Here is a 20423-nt window from a genome sequence, read left to right on the forward strand (position 1 = left end):
TTCACCATATGTGGCAACAAAGGGAACAGAATGCCCTTAGCAAGAGTAGTTTTATGATTAAAAAGTGAGATAGTAAGTGTTAACTGATCTTTCCAGACAATTGGCCCTGAATGGAAAGAAGGAAATATAGTGGTAAATAAAGAACACATAGGATCAATAAAGAGTTTTTAAAAAAGATGAAAAGGAAAACATTGAAAAAGTCATACACACACACACACACTTGAGTGTGTTAGTATGTAATTGTACATTGCACCTAATGAAACCTAGACAAGTGAACTGAAATCTGGCATTTACTAGCTGTGAGATCTTGGTCAAGTTAACAACAACAACAACAACAACAACAACAACAACAACAAATCTTTCTATAATTGTTTCTTTGTCTGCCAAATGGGTATAGTAGTGGTTCTGCATCATATTCTTTTAAAAAGTAAAGAAGATGATATAAAGTTCTCACTATTGTGCCAAATAGATAAGATCAGTAACTGAAAACTCATGAGTTACTTGCTGTTGCTAAGAAGAGAGAATGAGTGGAAAGGGAAAGTCAGGCCATCGCAGCAGCTCACGCCTGTATTCCTAGCACTTTGGGAGGCTGAGGCAGGCAGATCACTAGAGGTCAGGAGTTTGACACCAGCCTGGCAAACATGGTGAAACACTGTTTCTACTAAAAATTAAAAAAATTAGCTGGGCATAGTGGTGCACACCTGTAATCCCAGCTACTTGGGAGGCTGAGGTAGGAGAATCACTTGTACCCGGGAGGCAGAGTTTGCATTGAGCCAAGATGGTGCCACTGCACTCCAGCCTGGGTGACAGAGCGAGAGTCTGTCTTAAAAAAAAAAAAAAAGAAAAAGAAAATAGGAAAAAAAAAAAAAAGGAAAGGGAAAGTCAATTGCAGAGAAAGTAAAAGGAAGGGCCTTTGGGAACAAAGTCCCCTGAGAAGTTTGGAAGTTAACAGATTCAAGGCAAAGTATGAGACAATTCACCTTAAAAAGGAATAGTTTTCTATAAAGATGAGAGGGAAGATGGGAAAGAGAGTTAGGATCCTAAAAAATTTAAGGAGTACAGGGAATCAAAATGAGGAAATTTCTGCTTCATCAATGAACTCTTTTTTCTGTGAAGCAAGATCAGATGCCTGACCACTGTGAGTTAAGGAAAGAGCTGGAATGAAGTAGGGTACTTGAAAAGAGTAGCACTCATTTGAAGTAGCAGTTGTGGGGAATAAAGATAACTGTGTAGGGACAGATCAAAGGCTGGTCAGGCAAGGTCATGGACCCAATTTAAGATGAGGAACAATGACTTGCGGTAGCAGCAATCCCATGCAGTTGTGAACTTTCTCTAGCTGCCAGTCAGCAGCTTGGGTTTACAAATGGAGAATGTGGTGGTAGATTGGTTTGTTATGGGGATTTTGCTGGACAAGGAAGTGAGGAAGCTGAGGGCACTAGCAAGAAAGTATCCGAAGCCATGAATCCTAGGCATAGTCAGCAGAGGGAATGCTGAAGTCATGAAGGGGCTGAGGTTTGAGAATCCTGGGGCCAGAAGAACAAGTGTGGTAGAATATGGAGCTTTTTGGAAGAACTGATGCTTGCATTGAAGGTATGAATTTTCTGAAGTTAGGGAGAAATTCTCTCCTAGGGCTCCATTTTCTCCAGAGTTGTTTTCTCCAATCTTCAAGGGTATTTATTTCTTACCCAGTACCAAAGTGTCTAGAGACTCTTCTGGACATTGGTTATTTGTCTGCATTTATTACAGCTGTATCATCTATATGACAGCTGTCATGGACCGCCTCTCTGCTGGTTTCCACCAAGAGACTGGGTACTCTCAGCCTAAAATCAAGGCTCCCTGGCCATTAATTTCAATATTCTTCCATATTCTAAGAGTTCTGGCAGGGAAAAAATGCACAGATGCCCTCTCTCCTTGGGACCCCCCAACTTCTCCCTTGCCCCAATCCCATAATATCTCCAGGGATTTCTTTTCATTCTGAGTTAAATATTTCTTCTCAAACCATACTCTCTCAGTGGGCTTAGGCTTATAACCCAAAAATAAAATTTTAAGGTCCCCCAATCATCTGCATGGACCCCTTCTCTCAGCCAAGAGCATTCCAAAGTTAACCTGAAAAACTAGTTCAGGACATGATGTGAAGTGGAGAGTTGAACATGCCTCATTATACCTTTCGCCCTTTTGGAATTCTGGAAGAACTAACCAACATTAACATAAATACAGGCCTTAAGTCTGATAAGAAACATTTACAATCCATTCTCTGGGAAGCCTGCTACCTGGGGGTTTCATCTACATAATAAAACCATGGTATCAACAGCCCCTTTATTGTAACTCAGACATTCCTTTCTATTGATAACAACCCTTTCAACCAATTGCCAATCAGAAATTTTTTAAATCTACCTATGACCTGGGAGCCCCCTGCTTCAAGTTGTCCCACTCTTCCAGACTGAACCAATGTAAATGTTACATGTATTGATTGATGTATTATGTCTTCCTAAAATGTATAAAAGAAAGCTGTACCCTGACTACAACCTTGGACATATGTTGCCAGGACCTCCTGAGGCTGTCTTGGGCAAAATAAACTTTCTAAGTTAACTGAGATCTGTCTCAGATACTTTTGGGTTCACAGCCTATACACAAAAAAAGCCAGGAAGTCAACCGCACACCTCACAGAGGCAAGGAATAATCAGTTGTCTACATGAGCAAGGGAGGAAGAAAAGGGAAAATAAAAGATGGAAAAATTAGTTTGAATCTCAAAAGAAAACTGTCAGGCCTCTGAGCCCAAGCCAAGCCATCGCATCCCCTGTGACTTGCACGTATATGCCCAGATGGCCTGAAGTAACTGAAGAATCACAAAGGAAGTGAATATGCCCTGCCCCACCTTAACTGATGACATTCCACCACAAAAGAAGTGTAAATGGCCGGTCCTTGCCTTAAGTGATGACATTACCTTGTGAAAATCCTTTTCCTGGCTCATCCTGGCTCAAAAAGCACCCCCACTGAGCACCTTGTGACCCCCACTCCTGCCTGCCAGAGAACAAACCCCCTTTGACTGTAATTTTCCTTTACCTACCCAAATCCTATAAAACGGCCCCACCCTTATCTCCCTTCACTGACACTTTTGGGACTCAGCCCTCCTGCACCCCGGTGATTAAAAGCTTTATTGCTCACACAAAGCCTGTTTGGTGGTCTCTTCACAGGGACGCGCATGAAATTTGGTGCCGTGACTCGGATCGGGGGACCTCCCTTGGGAGATCAATCCCCTGTCCTCCTGTTCTTTGCTCCGTGAGAAAGAGCCACCTACGACCTCAGGTCCTCAGACCAACCAGCCCAAGAAACATCTCACCAATTTCAAATCCGGTAAGCGGCCTCTTTTTATTCTCTTCTCCAACCTCCCTCACTATCCCTCAACCTCTTTCTCCTTTCAATCTTGGCGCCACACTTCAATCTCTCCCTTCTCTTAATTTCAATTCCTTTCATTTTCTGGTAGAGACAAAGGAGACACGTTTTATCCGTGGACCCAAAACTCCGGCGCCCGTCATGGACTGGGAAGGCAGCCTTCCCTTGGTGTTTAATCCTTACAGGGATGCCTTTCTGATTATTCACCCATGTTTCAAAGGTGTCAGACCACGCAGGGACGCCTGCCTTTGTCCTTCACCCTTAGCGGCAAGTCCCACTTTTCTGGGGAAGGCGCAAGTACCCCAACCCCTTCTCTCCCTCTTCTCTGCTTTTCTGGGGAAGGGGCAAGTACCCCTCAACCCCTTCTCCTTCACCCTGAGTGGCAAGTCCCGCTTTTCTACAGGGCAAGAACCCCCAATCCCTTATTTCCACGCCCCAACCTCTTATCTCTGTGCCCAATCCCTTATTTCCGTGTCCCAACCTCTTATCTCTGCACCCCAATCCCTTATTTCCACACCCCAACCTTGTATCTCTGTGCCCCAATCCCTTATTTCCACGCCCCAACCTCTTATATCTCTGCACCCTAATCCCTTATTTCCATGCCCTGACCTGTTATTTCTGCGCCCCATCCCTTATTTCTGCACCCTGACCTCTTATCTCTGTGCCCCAACCCCTTTTCCCACTTTTCTGGAAGGTAAGAACCCCTGAACCCCTTCCCTCCATTTCTCTACTCTTTCTTTTCTCTAGGCTTGCTTCCTTCACTATGGGCAATCTTCCACCCTCCATTCCTCCTTCTACTCCCTTGGCCTGTGTTCTCAAAAACTTAAAACCTCTTCAACTCACACCTGTCCTAAAACCTAAATGCCTTATTTTCTTCTGCAATGCCGCTTGACCTCAATACAAACTCGACAGTAGTTCCAAATAGCCAGAAAATGGCACTTTGAATTTTTCCATCCTGCAAGATCTAAATAATTCTTGTCGTAAAATAGGCAAACAGTCTTAGGTGCCTGACGTCCAGGCATTCTTTTATACATCAGTCCCTTCCTAGTCTCTGTGCCCAGTGCAACTCGTCCCAAATCTTCCTTCTTTCCCTCCCACCTGTCCCCTCAGTACCAACCCCAAGCGTTGCTGAGTCTTTCTAATCTTCCTTTTCTACAGACCCATATGACCTCTCCCTTCCTCCCCAGGCTGCTCCTCACCAGGCCGAGCTAGGTCCCAATTCTTCCTCAGCCTCTGCTCCTCCACCCTATAATCTTTTTATCACCTCCCCTCCTCACACCTGGTCCGGCTTACAGTTTTGTTCCATGACTAGCCCTCCCCCTCCTGCCCAGCAATTTACTCTTAAAAAGGTGGCTGGAGCTAAAGGCATAGTCAAGGTTAATGCTCCTTTTTCTTTATCCCAAATCAGATAGCGTTTTAAGGCTCTTTTTCATCAAATATAAAAATCCAGCCCAGTTCACGACTTGTTTGGCAGCAACCCTGAGACACTTTACAGCCCTAGACCCTAAAAGGTCAAAAGGCCGTCTTATTCTCAAAATACATTTTATTACCCAATCTGCTCCTGATATTGAATAAAACTCCAAAAATTAAATTCCAGCCCTCAAACCCCACAACAGGATTTAATTAACCTCACCTTCAAGGTGTACAATAATAGAAAAAAGTTGCAATTCCTTGACTTCACTGTGAGACAAACCCCAGCCACATCTCCAGCACACAAGAACTTCCAAACGCCTGAATTACAGCGGCCAGGCATTCCTCCAGAACCTCCTCCCACAGGAGCTTGCTACACATGCTGGAAATCTGGCCACTGGGCGAAGGAATGCCCGCAGCCCGGGATTCCTCCTAAGCCACGTCCCATCTGTGTGGGACCCCACTGAAAATCAGACTGTTCAACTCACCTGGCAACCACTCCCAGAGCCCCTGGAACTCTGGCCCAAGGCTCTCTGACTGACTCCTTCCCAGATCTTCTCGGCTTAGCGGCTGAAGACTGACACTGCCCGATCGCCTCGGAAGCCCCCTAGACCATCACAGACGCCGAGCTTCAGGTAACTCTCACAGTGGAAAGTAAGCCCATCCCCTTCTTAATCAATACGGAGGCTCCCCACTCCACATTACCTTCTTTTCAAGGGCCTGTTTCCCTTGCCTCCATAACTGTTGTAGATATTGACGGCCAGGCTTCTAAACCTCTTAAAACTCCCCAACTCTGGTGCCAACTTAGACAATACTCTTTTAAGCACTCCTTTTTAGTTATCCCCACCTGCCAGTTCCCTTATTAGGCTGAGACACTTTAACTAAATTATCTGCTTCCCTGATTATTCCTGGACTACAGCTATATCTCATTGCCACCCTTCTTCCCAATCCAAAGCCTCCTTTGTGTCCTCCTCTTGTATCCCCCCACCTTAACCCACAAGTATAAGATACCTCTACTCCCTCCTTGGCGACCGATCATGCACCCCTTACCATCTCATTAAAGCCTAATCACCCTTACCCCACTCAACGCCAATATCCCATCCCGCAGCACGCTTTAAAAAGATTAAAGCCTGTTATCACTCACCTGCTACAGCATGGCCTTTTAAAGCCTATAAACTCTCCTTACAATTCCCCCATTTTACCTGTCCTAAAACCAGACAAGCCTTACAAGTTAGTTCAGGATCTGCGCCTTATCAACCAAATTGTTTTGCCTATCCACCTCGTGGTGCCAAACCCATATACTCTCCTATCCTCAATACCTGCCTCTACAACCCATTATTCTGTTCTAGATCTCAAACATGCTTTCTTTACTATTCCTTTTTACCCTTAATCCCAGCCTCTCTTCGCTTTCACTTGGCCTGACCCTGACACCCATCAAGCTCAGCAAATTACCTAGGCTGTACTGCCGCAAAGCTTCACAGACAGCCCCCATTACTTCAATCAAGCCCAAATTTCTTCCTCATCTGTTACCTATCTCGGCATAATTCTCATAAAAACACACGTGCTCTCCCTGCCAATCGTGTCCGACTGATCTCTCAAACCCCAACACCTTCTACAAAACAACTCCTTTCCTTCCTAGGCATGGTTAGTGCGGTCAGAATTCTTACACAAGAGCCAGGACCGCACCCTGTAGCCTTTCTGTCCAAACAACTTGACCTTACTGTTTTAGCATAGCCCTCATGTCTGCGTGCAGCAGCTGCCGCTGCTTTAATACTTTTAGAGGCCCTCAAAATCACAAACTATGCTCAACTCACTCTCTACAGTTCTCATAACTTCCAAAATCTATCTTCTTCCTCATACCTGACGCATATACTTTCTGCTTCCCGGCTCCTTCAGCTATACTCACTCTTTGTTGAGTCTCCCACAATTACCGTTGTTCCTGGCCCGGACTTCAGTCCGGCCTCCCACATTATTCCTGATACCACACCTGACCCCCATGACTGTATCCCTCTGATCCACCTGACATTCACACCATTTCCCCAAATTTCCTTCTTTCCTGTTCCTCACCCTGATCACGCTTGATTTATTGATGGCGGTTCCACCAGGCCTAATCGCCACACACCAGCAAAGGCAGGTTATGCTATAGTACAAGACACTAGCCCGCCTCTTAGAACCTCTCATTTCCTTTCCATCGTGGAAATCTATCCTCAAGGAAATAACTTCTCAGTGTTCCATCTGCTATTCTACTACTCCTCAGGGATTATTCAGGCCCCTTCCCTTCCCTACACATCAAGCTCGAGGATTTGCCCCACCCAGGACTGGCAAATTAGCTTTACTCAACATGCCCTAAGTCAGATAACTAAAATACCTCTTAGTCTAGGTAGATACTTTCACTGGATAGGTAGAGGCCTTTCCTACAGGGTCTGAGAAGGCCACCGCAGTCATTTCTTCCCTTCTGTCAGACATAATTCCTCAGTTTAGCCTTCCCACCTCAATACAGTCTGATAACAGACGAGCTTTTATTAGTCAAATGAGCCAAGCAGTTTTTCAGGCTCTTAGTATTCAGTGAAATCTTTATATCCCTTACGGTCCTCCGTCTTCAAGAAAAGTAGAATGGACTAAAGGTCTTTTAAAAACACACCTCACCAAGCTCAGCCACCAACTTAAAAAGGACTGGACAATACTTTTACTACTTTCCCTTCTCAGAATCCAGGCCTGTCCTCGGAATGCTACAGGGTACAGCCCATTTAAGCTCCTGTATAGACACTCCTTTTTATTAGGCCCCAGTCTCATTCCAGACACCAGACCAACTTAGACTGTGCCCCCAAAAAACTTGTCATCCCTGCTATCTTCTGTCTAGTCATACTCCTATTCACCGTTCTCAACTACTCATACATGCCCTGCTCTTGTTTACACTGCCGGTTTACACTGTTTTTCCAAGCCATCACAGCTGATATCTCCTGGTGCTATCCCCAAACTGCCACTCTTAACTCTTGAAATAAATAAATAATCTTTGCTGGCAGGACTATGCTGAATCTCCTTAGGCACTCTCTAATCAGATATCCTGAGTCGTCCCAATTCTTAGACCTTTTATACCTGTTTTTCTCCTTTTGTTATTCCATTTAGTTTCCCAATTCATCCAAAAGTGTATGCAGTCCATCACCAATCATTCTATACGACAAATGTTTCTTATAATATCCCCACAATATCACCCCTTACCACAAGACCTCCCTTCAGCTTAATCTCTCCCACTCTAGGTTCCCACGCCGCCCCTAATCCCGCTTGAAGCAGCCCTAAGAAACATTGCCCATTCTCTCTCCATACCACCCCCCAAAAATTTTCGCCGCCCCAACACTTCAACGCTATTTTGTTTTATTTTTCTTATTAATATAAGAAGGCAGGAATGTCAGGCCTCTGAGCCCAAGCCAAGCCATCGCATCCCCTGTGACTTGCACGTATATGCCCAGATGGACTGAAGTAACTGAAGAATCACAAAAGAAGTGAATATGCCCTGCCCCACCTTAACTGATGACATTCCACCACAAAAGAAGTGTAAATGGCCGGTCCTTGCCTTAAGTGATGACATTACCTTGTGAAAGTCCTTTTCCTGGCTCATCCTGGCTCAAAAAGCACCCCCACTGAGCACCTTGCGACCGCCACTCCAGCCCACCAGAGAACAAACCCCCTTTGACTGTAATTTTCCTTTACCTACCCAAATCCTATAAAATGGCCCCACCCTTATCTCCCTTCGCTAACTCTCTTTTCGGACTCAGCCCGCCTGCACCCAGGTGATTAAAAGCTTTTTTGCTCACGCAAAGCCTGTTTGGTGGTCTCTTCACACGGACGCGCATTAAAAAAACATCCTTACATAATATGTTAAAGGATACTATACAATATGGGGAAAATGATATAAGTATATGACCCAAGAGGATGAAAAAATTCACTTATTGGCAGAAAGGACAACATCATTTGTATGTAGAAAATCACCTCTCAAAATAGTAAGTTGCTGAAAGGGGAGTGGTTGCGCTAGAATCAGCACCAATGACTCTTTTATCCTATTTCTCAGTTTTAGGGGAAAAGACTCTACAAAACTACAGGTGTTTTGCTGACAGTAGAAAAAAACCTTCCCTTGTTAACATGTTAGTCAAGCTTTGGAAAAGACATCACATGTCAAATCCTAACACAGGATGCTTTATAGAGATTATCTATTTTAAATTTTATTGGAATTTCGATGACATCAAGTTGTTATTGCTTGGACCACAGTGGTGGTGGTTATCTGAAGATTTCTGAAAAAGTGCCATGCCTCCTCAAATAAGGCAAGTCATCTAAAAAATATCCCTTATATATATTTTTCATTTCTTTCATCATGTTACAGAGAATTTCAGTGGTATTCTAAGACTCAAAGCCTCCCCAAGGAACCAAATCAAGCTTTTATGCATCAGTGGAAACCAGAAATTACTAACAGTGTACACAGTGGCAATGGCCAGAGATTACTCTTTCATCTGGTTCAACCCCTAGAGACACAAGGTCTCATCCTGTTCACACCCAAATCCCCCTCCTTCCCCAAACACACAGCCTCCACATGCATTCTCTGACAAGCCTGAGTAATATTTCATCAGTTCTCCCTAGCCACTCAGTCCAGGTTTTAATATAGCTGGAATATCTTGGGTAGCTTTATCAAGATGTAAACCTTATAATCAAGGCTTAGTTCAAAATTTAAGTTGTTCCAGCTGTCAACTGACATACAACTGTATAAAATCTGAAACTTTCCCTATCAAAGTTCTCAATGTTAAAATCTCCCCCTGGTGGATTTTCAGAGCATGTGTTTTCACAAGTAAAACTGAATAGAATTTTCCAAAAAAAAAAAAAAAATGCTAAAAATTTCATATGTGTGAAAAATAAGACCTATTAATCTCAAAGTTCAGAGGGGAAAAAATGCAATTTCATTTAAAAGCTTGCCATCAAAAAGATTCTAAAACTAAAGTAGAATAGTTTTGGTTTACTCTAGTCTTATGTGCAGGTGTGAATATTGAGTTTTACAAGTTTTTCTTGTGTGTCTTTATCCTCTATTAAGTTAAGGCATTTTAATGGACTAAACATGCTAATTTCTTACTTAATTGTTTAGTGAAGAGAGGCATAATGTTTCAATTAGGAAAGAATGTTCCCCCACATGAGTGAATCTGCCATCTGTGTATTCTCATCTGTTAAAACTGTCAGTCAAATCAACAAAAGTCCAAGTGCAAAGTCCCTAAACCAGTTGAAATGTGCACACACTTGCTCTAGGGAAGGGGAAATTTTATTTTAATTGATTTTGTTTCAGCAGCAATCCCTCTTCCTTTCCTGGGAATACATTTTGGCTGGGATTTTGTGGCATCAATACAAATCACTTCAAAGCAGCTATTGCTCGTTTATCCTCTACCTAGCGGCTCTGCTGACCCACCACTTGGATACCCATTTTCCTGAGGTGGGGCAAAGATGAGGCATGACAAGACCACAGGAATGGTGTAGGAAAAAACTACAGAGAAATACTCATGCAGAAGATAGCACAAAGCTGCCTGCAGTACTGATCGTCACATGTTTGGAATTGGGAAATGGTGGTCAGTTGTTAACAGAAAATGCATTTTCTTTGGTACCAAAATACCAATGGCTCATCAATCTTAATACTTTTATAATAACATTTTTTTAAGGTTAAATTTTTTCAAAACATGTCACTCCAAATTTCTGATGAGGTCTAGTTACTTTTAAATAATTAGGCAACATGAATAGAGGAGAAGACTGAGGCAATTATTGGATTCACTGAGGAATGCATAAAACATAAAAATGACTTAAATTTGCTATTTATGTAATTTTGTGGTCTCAAAACCACACTTTAATTGAATTGAGTTTAGTAAGAGATAAGACCACAGCAGTGTGGCATGATGTTTAAGAGCACAGGCCTTAGGGTAGATTGTTAGAGTCAAATTCGAGCTCTGACTGTGTGACTTTGAGCCAGTTATTTAACCTCTCTGTGCCTTGGTTTCTTCATCTGCAAAATGAGAGTAGTAAATAGAAACTTCCTCATAGTGTAGTTGGAAGGGTTAAATATGCTGAAACCGTAAATGGAAAGTACTTAGTACACACAGATCCCACAGCTTTTTTTGTTCACTTTCAGACATTAACAGTCTTATTTTCAGACATTATTTTAAAAATCCTTTTTAAATTGAAATTTTCATTTCTCATTGAACTTAAATCTCTTTGTCCCTGTACCAGCTCCAGCACGACCTATGCTTGGATCCTGCAGTAGGGAAGAGGGAAGTGGTTAATTCTTTGTCATGTCTTTGCAGTATTTTTTTACTCTACCTCCCTCACCCCTTTCTCTGTCTTTGGTTCCTGCAGGGGAGAGGGAAAATCATTTGGGGACAGCCAACATCTTCCTTGAGCGGTGCAGTTATAATCATGCATTGTGCCCTCTGTGAGTGCTTCTTTCTCTTTTGAAATTCTTCAGTGGGTTCTTCAGCATCGCCCACTCTGTTGCTGGAGACCACCCATTGTGCCCTTCGATGGCGTGCCCAATATCCTTGGGCAGCTGGCTGCATTCCCCACTCAGCTACTGATTGTTGTGCTTCACGAACTTCCCGCTGAGCGTCCTCTCATCCTGGGGTGGAGAGCAGGCCCATCACGGGGCTCCCACCTGCCTGCCTGCCATACTGTCCATGCCAGTGCCTGAGAAACACCACCTCTGCTCCACTTTCAGTGGGAACCAGCGTTTTGCACCCCCCTCCATAGCCTTTTCTCTTCACTCTACCACCTGAAGCAATTCCCACTGGGCCGCTTGTTCACCTTTAAGTTTTCCAGGTAAGAATCAGACATCAGTCTCTGTGTCTTGTCAAATGTTCAGGGATACTACCAAGCTCTTTAAGTGGTCTTATAGAAGCCTCCACAGTTTACTGATGGGGTAAGCACCCACTTTCCATCTTTTGTGGGAAGAAAAATGCACAGCACTGTGAGAACTGTCTCTAAGGAATTAATCACTATCAACTTCCTTTCTACTCTCATATATGGAGGTAGGCAATGGGCTAAGGGGGTGGACTAGCACCTCTCTTTAGAAAGTGGATACATTTCCCAATTGCAGTCATCAGGTTGGGAGCCTGGAGCCTCACTGGAAATTGAGACAAAATAAAAGTTAAGTTCAACTTAGACTGTGCATATGTAACATTCAAACATTTGGGTTATTTGAGTCAATGAGTTCAGTGATTAGTATGAATCCTCACCATGTGGTAGACTAGATTGACTTCAGTATGACCTAGATAGGTGTGATTAATAACTTAGAGTTATTTTAGCTGAGGGTGTGTCATGTACCAAAAACTGGTGAATGGAACATAGTTCACAGTGTTGGAATTATGGGACTCAACTGGATAGGCAGGAGGAAAAAGAAAGGGTAAGTATCATGCACATAGAAACTGTCAGTATTTTTTAGACTGCAGAAGTGAATGTCAGACCTACTGTATTAAGCTCTTAAACAAGGGACAAAAATGGATTTTTCAAGTCTTGGGGCTAATTCAAAAAACAGTGTTACATTGTAACCCATACCTCAGAAATTATTTTATAATAGCTAAATATTTACATAGTGCTTACTATATGCCAGACACTGTTTTAAACACTTTTAATGTATTTAATCCTTTTAACAATTTTACAAGATAGATGCACTGTTACTTCCTTTTACAAATCAGGAAAATGAAGCACAGAGGGATCAAACAACCAGCACAAGGTTAAAGTCATGGAAAATATGAGATGTAAGCCCTGATGTTTGGTATTAGACTACACTTTGCTTTCGCAAACATTATCTTGTGATTTATGTCACAAATAAATCACATTATATAGCAATGATAAAGCAATTCCAAAAGATAGGCATATCAGACTCAAGCATACTCAATGAATCACTTAGCTATGGGATGATAGGGGCTGCCTAGAAAATAATAGACTGCTGTAGCTCCTGTTCCAGTTCCTTCTACCACCTTCTGACAGGTATGTTTTGTTTGCCATTTAATTTACATCACAACATGTTAATTTCAAGAATAAATTTATTAGTGTTTTTCTAAAAGTAAAAATAATTGAGGAGAAAATAAATCAGCAAATGTTATATTAAATAGAACAGACACTTATGGCCTGGAGTCTTTTCATTTTTAAGGTATAAAAAGCTTTTATTGCTTTTATCTTACTTAAAAGCAATGCATGCTTATGACTGAAGAATTAGAAAATCTCTGCAAAAGGGAGAAGAAAGCATTCACAACCCAACTACCTGATGATAACCACTGTTAATATCTTAGTAACTGTCCTTTCAAGCCTATGCATATATATGTTCATTTAATGTGTGTGTATGTATTTACATCATTATTTATATAACATTTTTATTTTTGACTGGGGGAAGAGCAAAATTTTATTTTGGAATGAAAAAGACCAAGGGGATAGTCAGAAAAGAATAAAGTGAGTGGTGTGGCATCCTCTCTCCATCTTCTTGATGGCTTGGGTTATACATCTGTGCTTCAAGTTCTTCCAAAGGCCCAACTGTTTTGTTTGGTGTGCATGTTTGCTTACCTTGAAAGTTATCAATCAAGCTCAGAGTCCGTTAAATAAAATATAGCCTATCATCTCTCTTCATTATGACCTGGAAAGACAGAGTCCAATTTAGACTCCTAGCCCTCTTCACAAGCTCTACCCTGGAACTTGCCCCCACCAGTAGCCTGTCCTACTTCAACTTCCATTCCTGGCTTTGTCCTGCCCAGTGAATAGGCTCATGTACATTAGGACAGATACCTGAACCCCTATGGCCAAGCTCATTCCTCATCTGCCACATCCTCTCCTAGTCAGCTCTGAGCCTCTTCTTGGCCATGTATTTGGCTCACACTTCCCTGGAAGTGGGTTTGGAGCCTCTGGGCAGGGAGTCATGGAGTCTAGAAGATTGTGATCTAGCATATGGGCTAGATGTGGCTTGCAGGCTCAGACTGGGCAGTTGTTGGCTGCAGGAACTCTTTCCCTTGCCGGGAAGGATGTGGCTAGAAGCGGGAAAGAACAGGATCTTCATGTATTCTCTATATGAGGTGCTGATCAAAATAAATAATTAATTATTTACACCTAGAGATGTTCTCTAAATTATGACTGTAGAAAGTAAGTTAAAATTGGGAATGTGTAGCTTTAGCATGCCAACACCTACATCTGCAGAATCCCCATGGTTTATGTGCGCTGTTGCCTTTGACTGGAACAACCTTCATCAGACATGTGCCCTTTTACTTTCACCTTATTCATAACTGCTCAAACATCTTCTTTCCTTCCCTTTCCATCTAATCTATACCAAGTGCACCCACCCCTCCAGCACTCTGTATCCTCTCACCCCCACTTATCTTCTTAGAACTTATCACGAAATGAGATTACAGTACCTGTACTTGTTTACTGTCTTTCTGCCCTACTAGAATTCCACAGAAAATTAATCTAATTTGTCATTGTATCTATTGTGCCTAGAACAGTGCCTGCCACCCAGTGGGCATTCCCTAAGTATTTGCTAAATTAATAAGTAAATTACTAAGTTACAATTAAAAACACACATTACTCATACATAGTGGAATTCTGATATTAATTTCCACTTCCTTTTAACTAAGAAATGGGGCAAATAGCTGGAAATAAATCTTTTCTACTGCAGTCTGAATTTTACTTCCATAAAATAAAACACATACAAATAATTTTTTAAAATTAGGATATAATATCAGAAACCACTGCATTGGCTAATGGCATAAGCAGCGAAATCTTGGCTCAACCAAACAGTCAACAAAGAAGGAGTGTAGGCCAGGTGTCCCCACCTGGGCTATGCTATCTTCTTACTTCCTTCTTCTGGCAGGAAAGGAGATGTCAGGTTGTAGGAAAGGAGTAGCACAGGCTACTTCCTCAAGGACTAAGTAAAGTATCATTCCATACTGTGGGCAAAAGGAGACAGGGGCAGGGCCAGGTGCTGGTGAGGAGAGGCAGTCCACTCTCAAGAGGGGAGAGTGAGCTGAGGATCCAGGACCTCTTTCTGGACCACTCCTGGTAGTTCTGAGTTCCAGTCTGACAGCTCACAGACACAGCCCCCCATTTTGCCTCCAGCAGGAGAAGACAAGGAGATGGAGAGACTGTCAACCTAGAACCAGTAATGACCAGTTCCAACTTAATTGCAGAAAGGGAGAAAAGATCAATCATTTAAGTTGCTTCATCGTCTAAATAAAAGTGTTTTGGCTGGTGAAACATGAACCTAGACTCCTGCCTCAACATATTTAAAATGAGAACAAAGTGGCAGTATCATGGTGGTGGGCGTTTAGATGCCTACATTGTTTTCATCTACAAAACAGGCTTTCCTTTCACACCCTAGCTCTTTGCTGGGCTGGTGGAGCTGATTGACAGATATAGCCCGCTCCAAAGGAACAGCCCTTTCTCAAGGAATGAATGATTTGCTATAAGTATTTAAATCCTCTGCTCAAAATCAAACATAAATTGAAGTATCAAAATAAACAAAAATATGGTTTGTGGTTTTGAAAGCATTTCTTTGTGATTTTTGCTAAAAAAGAGAAATGCCAAAAAAAATTTTTAAAGATTTTGAGACAATTGTCTGGCGCAGTGGCTCACGCCTGTAATCCCAGCACTTTGGGAGGCTGAGGCAGGCAGATCATGAGGTCAGGAGATCAAGACCATCCTGGCCAACATGTTGAAACCCCATCTCTACTAAAAATATAAAAATTAGCTGGGCATGATGGGCGCCTGTAATCCCAGCTACTCAGGAGGCAGAGGCAAGATAATCACTTGAATCCAGGAGGTGGGGGTTGCAATGAGCCAAGATCATGCCACTGCACTCCAGCCTGGGCAACAGAGTAAGACTCGTTCTCAAAAAAAAAAAAAAAAAAAAGAGAGATTTTGAGACAATAGTTTTAAACTAATGCATCCATCTTAAAATCCTTAACTAACAGACTTTATTACAGAAAAATGTATTACTGATAAGGAGTATTCAAAATAATACAGATAACATGAATGTGCTCCTGTTCTGCTTTTATGTTTCCATTGTTTGTAATGAATACTTTCCTGTATGTGCTGAATTCTTGTTTTTAGAAATATTATTTTGTAGTAGAGAAAACATAGGGAAGAATAGGAGTTGTTACACCATATGGGTCTTTGCTAAAAGCACAAAAAAAGACTCTGTCATGCTGTTCACAGAAGAGGCAATAGGAAAATCAGTGGGCCAGGGTGAGTTTGCTGAGGTTGGTGATGAACTAAACCACAGGCTACCATGGCTGCTGTGATTGGGTATTCCTGAGAAATGAAGTCCAGGATTGTTTCTTAGCCCTATAGCCACATTTGTGCTCTGGTAACTTTCTTGTTAGACTGACATCATGTTAACTGCTTAGTGGCAGATGGTCCTTAAGTGACACAACCTTTGCTGTAGGCCATATTGCTGAGTGGTGTTAGCCCCTTATACTCAGTTTGGTCCCATCTGTCCAGACAGGTGTTTGTAAACCTGACACTGATTCTGCTGCTGCAGACAATGTTCCAGGAAGTGCACCCTTTAATCCCTGGCTCCAGCCAGCCCTTTATCATTGGTATGAAGTAGAGGTGCTCATTTAAGGATCAACACAGGCGCTGATTGGAAAAACCACATTAGTAATGATTTTGACATAAGCAGAAGTTGAGGTGCTGATAATTACTATTCCACCAAACGAACTGAGGCTCAAAACTGCTATTAAAAAGAAATGATCGTCCATGTATGATGACTTTCACACTGCATGACACTATTAAATAACCATCATTAGCTACTAACGCATGTACTACCCATTTTCCAGAGCCCTTTCTCTGCTGAGAAATTTAAGACCAAGAATGATCAATGAATGAGTCATCAGTATGACAATTGTTGATATAGGACATGCAAATTGAAATTATTTAGAATAATTTAAGTGTATAAGGAATTATTACACATGATGATATTCCTCAGCTAGTAAAGCACTACTTGTAAGGAGCTCACAGTTTATTTCTTTGCATCTACATTTTATAATCTAGAAAAGAGGAAAGTACTATCCATGGGATGCCTTGACAAAATAAAACAAGGTGATTTGGGGCCATTTTGTAGGTACTGCACTAGATGCTGGGGATAGAAAAATGAATAAAATGCAAGCCCCTGGTCTCCACAAGCTTACAAATTTATAAGAGGGTACAGACAAGTACACAAAAAGCCACAGTACAGTGTGATAAATATAATAATCAAAGTGTGCACCTGGTACATGATAGCACAGGAGAGTATAGCTTGTAGGAGAAAGTTACAATGAGAGAAGAAAATCAGTCTGCTTAAGAATCTGCAACTTCCTAAATTGGAACATTTCATTTTCCCCTTTCTGGAAAACATCTCCTTCTTTTCTATCTATAAATGTTCATATCACAGAGGCGTAGGAAAGATGGTAACCAAAGAGGGCTGGAGGACAGGTAACTTGTAGGGAGAAAACAAGCTCTTCCTAATATTTTCAAGGTTTTAGACATGTGAACTTAAAAAGTTTTTAACAAGACAAGAAGATTGTTGAGTCCTGACTATTCATTGGCTGCGTTTTTTTGCAAATTAAAGTGATCTCATGCCTATATCAGTTTTCCTTTTTCTTTGGAAATATTTACATTAAATTGAGATCTGAGGGGAAGATAGCGCTCTAACTGGGCTCCTGCTTTTAATATAATTTGAAAATAGCTGCAACCCCAATCCACCTTCCTGGTGGCCCAGAAATGCCACGCTTTTTGTTTGTTTGTTTGTTTTTCTTGTTCATAGATTAGTTCACAAATACAATAATTAGAAATACATAACTGGGCTGAGCACGGTGGCTCACACGGGTAATACCAGCACTTTGTGAGGCTGAGACAGGAAAATTGCTTGAGCTAGGAATTCCACACCAGTCTGTGCAAGATAGGAAGACCCCATCTCTACAAAAACCTTAAAAATTAGCCAGGCATCGTGGGGCACACCTGTAGTCCCCAGCTACTCCAGAGGCTAAGGTGGGAGGATCACTTGAGCCTGAGACATCAAGGCTACAGTGAGCTATGATTGTGCCACTACACTCCAGCCTGGGTGATAGAGCAAAACCCTGTCTCAAAATAATAATAATAATAATAATAATAATAATAATAATAATAATAATAATTTAAAAATAAATACATAACTGAAAAGATTTAATAATGCTGCATAGCTTATATCCATCTCAATCCCTCTCTTTGCCTTTCTCTCATGCTTTTTAAAATTGAACTAAAACTCCCATAATATAAAATTTATAATTTTAATCATTTTTGAAGTGTACAATTCAGGGATTTTTAGCATATTCACAATGTTATGCAATCATCACCACTATCTAATTCCAGAACATTTTCACCACTCAAAAAAGAAAGCTCATACCCATTAAGCAGTCCTTCCTCATTCCCCTCTGCCCCCAGCCCCTGGCAACCACTAATGTACCTTGTCTGTATGTATTTGCCTGTCCTGGGCATGTCATATAAATGGAATCATGCCACACGTGGCCTTTTGTGTCTGGCTTCTTTCCCTTTGCATAGTGTTTTCAAGCTTCATCTATGCTGAAGCAGGTATTAGTACTTCATTTCTTTTTATGGTTGAATACTATTCCATTGTATGGATATACCACAATTTATTAATTCAGCAATTGATGGATATTTGGATTGTTTCTAATTTTTGGCTATTATGAATAGTGCTGTTATGAATGTTCATGCACAAGTTTTTGATTAAACACCTGTTTTCAATTTTGAGGAGTAAATAGAAGTGGAATTGCTGGCTCATATGGTCATTCTTTTAAACTTTTAAACGTTTAAGCAATTGCCAAAATTTTTTTCTGAAGTTGCTGCATCATTTTTTATTCCCACCAGCAATGTATGAGTGTTCTAATTTCTCCACATTCTCACTAACGTTTATTTTTTGTTTTTAAAAATGTTTTTATAGCCATCCTAGTGGGTGAAAAGTGGCATCTCAAAAAAATAAAAATAAAAAGCATTCTCACGTCAGGTCTTAAGTTTTCTTCTTTTGTATATGAGGCCACAAAATTGAGAGAAATTTTCCCTAAGATGAGCTGAAAGTGAATTTAATGAAATTCTGAACAACAGAGCTGTTTTTCACTGACTCCCATCACCCACTTCCCAAAGAGCAACCATGATCAAAGCCAAGGCATCTAAATAATGACTGTTGAAATCCAAGCTCCCAGAGGTACAGATAGTCAGGTGTCTTTAGTCAGTGATTGGCAGAGGCATCTAAGCCATTATATGAGGCTTGGCTAGTAAAATGCTCTTCTGGGATTCTGGGACAATACCCACTCTCTTTTCTTTTAACTTAATGAACATTTATTTTCTCTCCATATGTGCTGTATTTGTAAAGGAAGAATAAATATAACTAAACACCAATTGTACATTCCACTTTAAAGAAGGCAATTTGTTCAGGTAAAACAATGGGTTAAAACAGTTTCAGCCTTATGAAATTTCAAATTCCATCCTAGCACATTCCTCATTAATAATTGCACACATTCCTATGAAAGTCTGTCATTTATTTTAGTCTTTGATTGCTATCATCAACACACTACAGAAGTTATTCTTTCCTGTTCAAGACAATTAGTTTTGGGAACTAAAACACATGCAGTATATGTAAGTGATTACCTGGATAAAGCAACAGGGCATTAGGAAATATACTTTTTTGTTTTTAATTTCTGCATCCATTTCTTCATTCTGGACCGGTACAGATAGCCTCCATGAGGAGTTTAGCCTCTCCTTGGAGTAAACTCTACTGAGAGGAGGAAAGCTGAGACTTACAGTACAGCGGGCACAGCCTGGTTGAGGAGAAGGAGAAACTAAGGAAAAACTGGAGACAGCAAAGCTTGAAGGAGGCAGAGCACTAAGCTGCTGCGGGTCACTCTTCCTGTGAACAGGCTAGTTTCAAATAAAGGCTTGCAGGGATCTTACCGAGCAAAGCAACGTTTATGAAAACGAACAGGGAAGTTGCATGGAGTGTGATTCTTCCTTCCACAGGAACAGTTGGAAAGCCAAAGAGACCCTAGAGTAAGAATGGTGGTAAGTCCCAGGGTTCGTTTAAAATCCTGATAACGGAACATACATTCTTTCTTACGGGAAAACCGTTTTGATTCTTAAATGAAGTCAGCGAGCTTCAGGCTTGCCTACATTGATATCTCCTAATGGTTTGGGCACGTGACCCAGAGCCAGGTCACAAATCAAGCCTCAGAAAGAGCTGACATACTAGCTCTTCCCGGAAAAACTCCAATGTCGCCCTGCCGTTCCTGGGGTTGGTGACAGGTCTGGTCATCGCACGACGGCAGCTCCTCACCTGGATTTAGAAGAGCTGGCGTCCCCGCCCGCCCAAGCCTTTAAACTCTCGTCTGCCAGAGCCCGCCAACTCTCCAGGGTACAAAGTACAGCAGGGACGCGGGTGGAGCCCTTCCAAGCGGCTCAGCCTTATCTTTCCCGAGTGAATACCTAGGTGGATTCCCAACACCGCGCCTGGCAGGTTTCTGGAGGGAGTCTCAAGCTCCTCCAGAGCTCCCAGCCGCGCGTCCTCGTTTCTGCAGTCGATATTCCTGTGGGAGACA

At 41.8% G+C, this 20423-nt stretch overlaps 2 long non-coding RNA genes across 2 annotated transcripts in view; one reads left to right on the forward strand and one right to left on the reverse strand.

The window, feature by feature from the left end:
* The window catches only part of LOC104002012 (uncharacterized), a 171519-nt gene extending 166140 nt beyond the window's left edge, over positions 1 to 5379 (reverse strand). The window contains exon 1 of the long non-coding RNA XR_010150910.1: positions 5292 to 5379. This is a non-coding gene — a long non-coding RNA (uncharacterized LOC104002012). The remainder of the gene's footprint in view (positions 1 to 5291) is intronic.
* On the forward strand, positions 2946 to 8614 carry LOC129136974 (uncharacterized). The gene is made up of 4 exons (XR_008538992.2): positions 2946 to 3048; positions 3195 to 3354; positions 5170 to 5438; positions 8198 to 8614. It is a non-coding gene; the product is annotated as an uncharacterized LOC129136974 (long non-coding RNA).
* Positions 8615 to 20423: the final 11809 nt, after the last annotated feature.

The sequence above is a fragment of the Pan troglodytes genome, chromosome 15 (assembly GCF_028858775.2).
Source record: "Pan troglodytes isolate AG18354 chromosome 15, NHGRI_mPanTro3-v2.0_pri, whole genome shotgun sequence".
NCBI classification, from domain to species: domain Eukaryota; kingdom Metazoa; phylum Chordata; class Mammalia; order Primates; family Hominidae; genus Pan; species Pan troglodytes.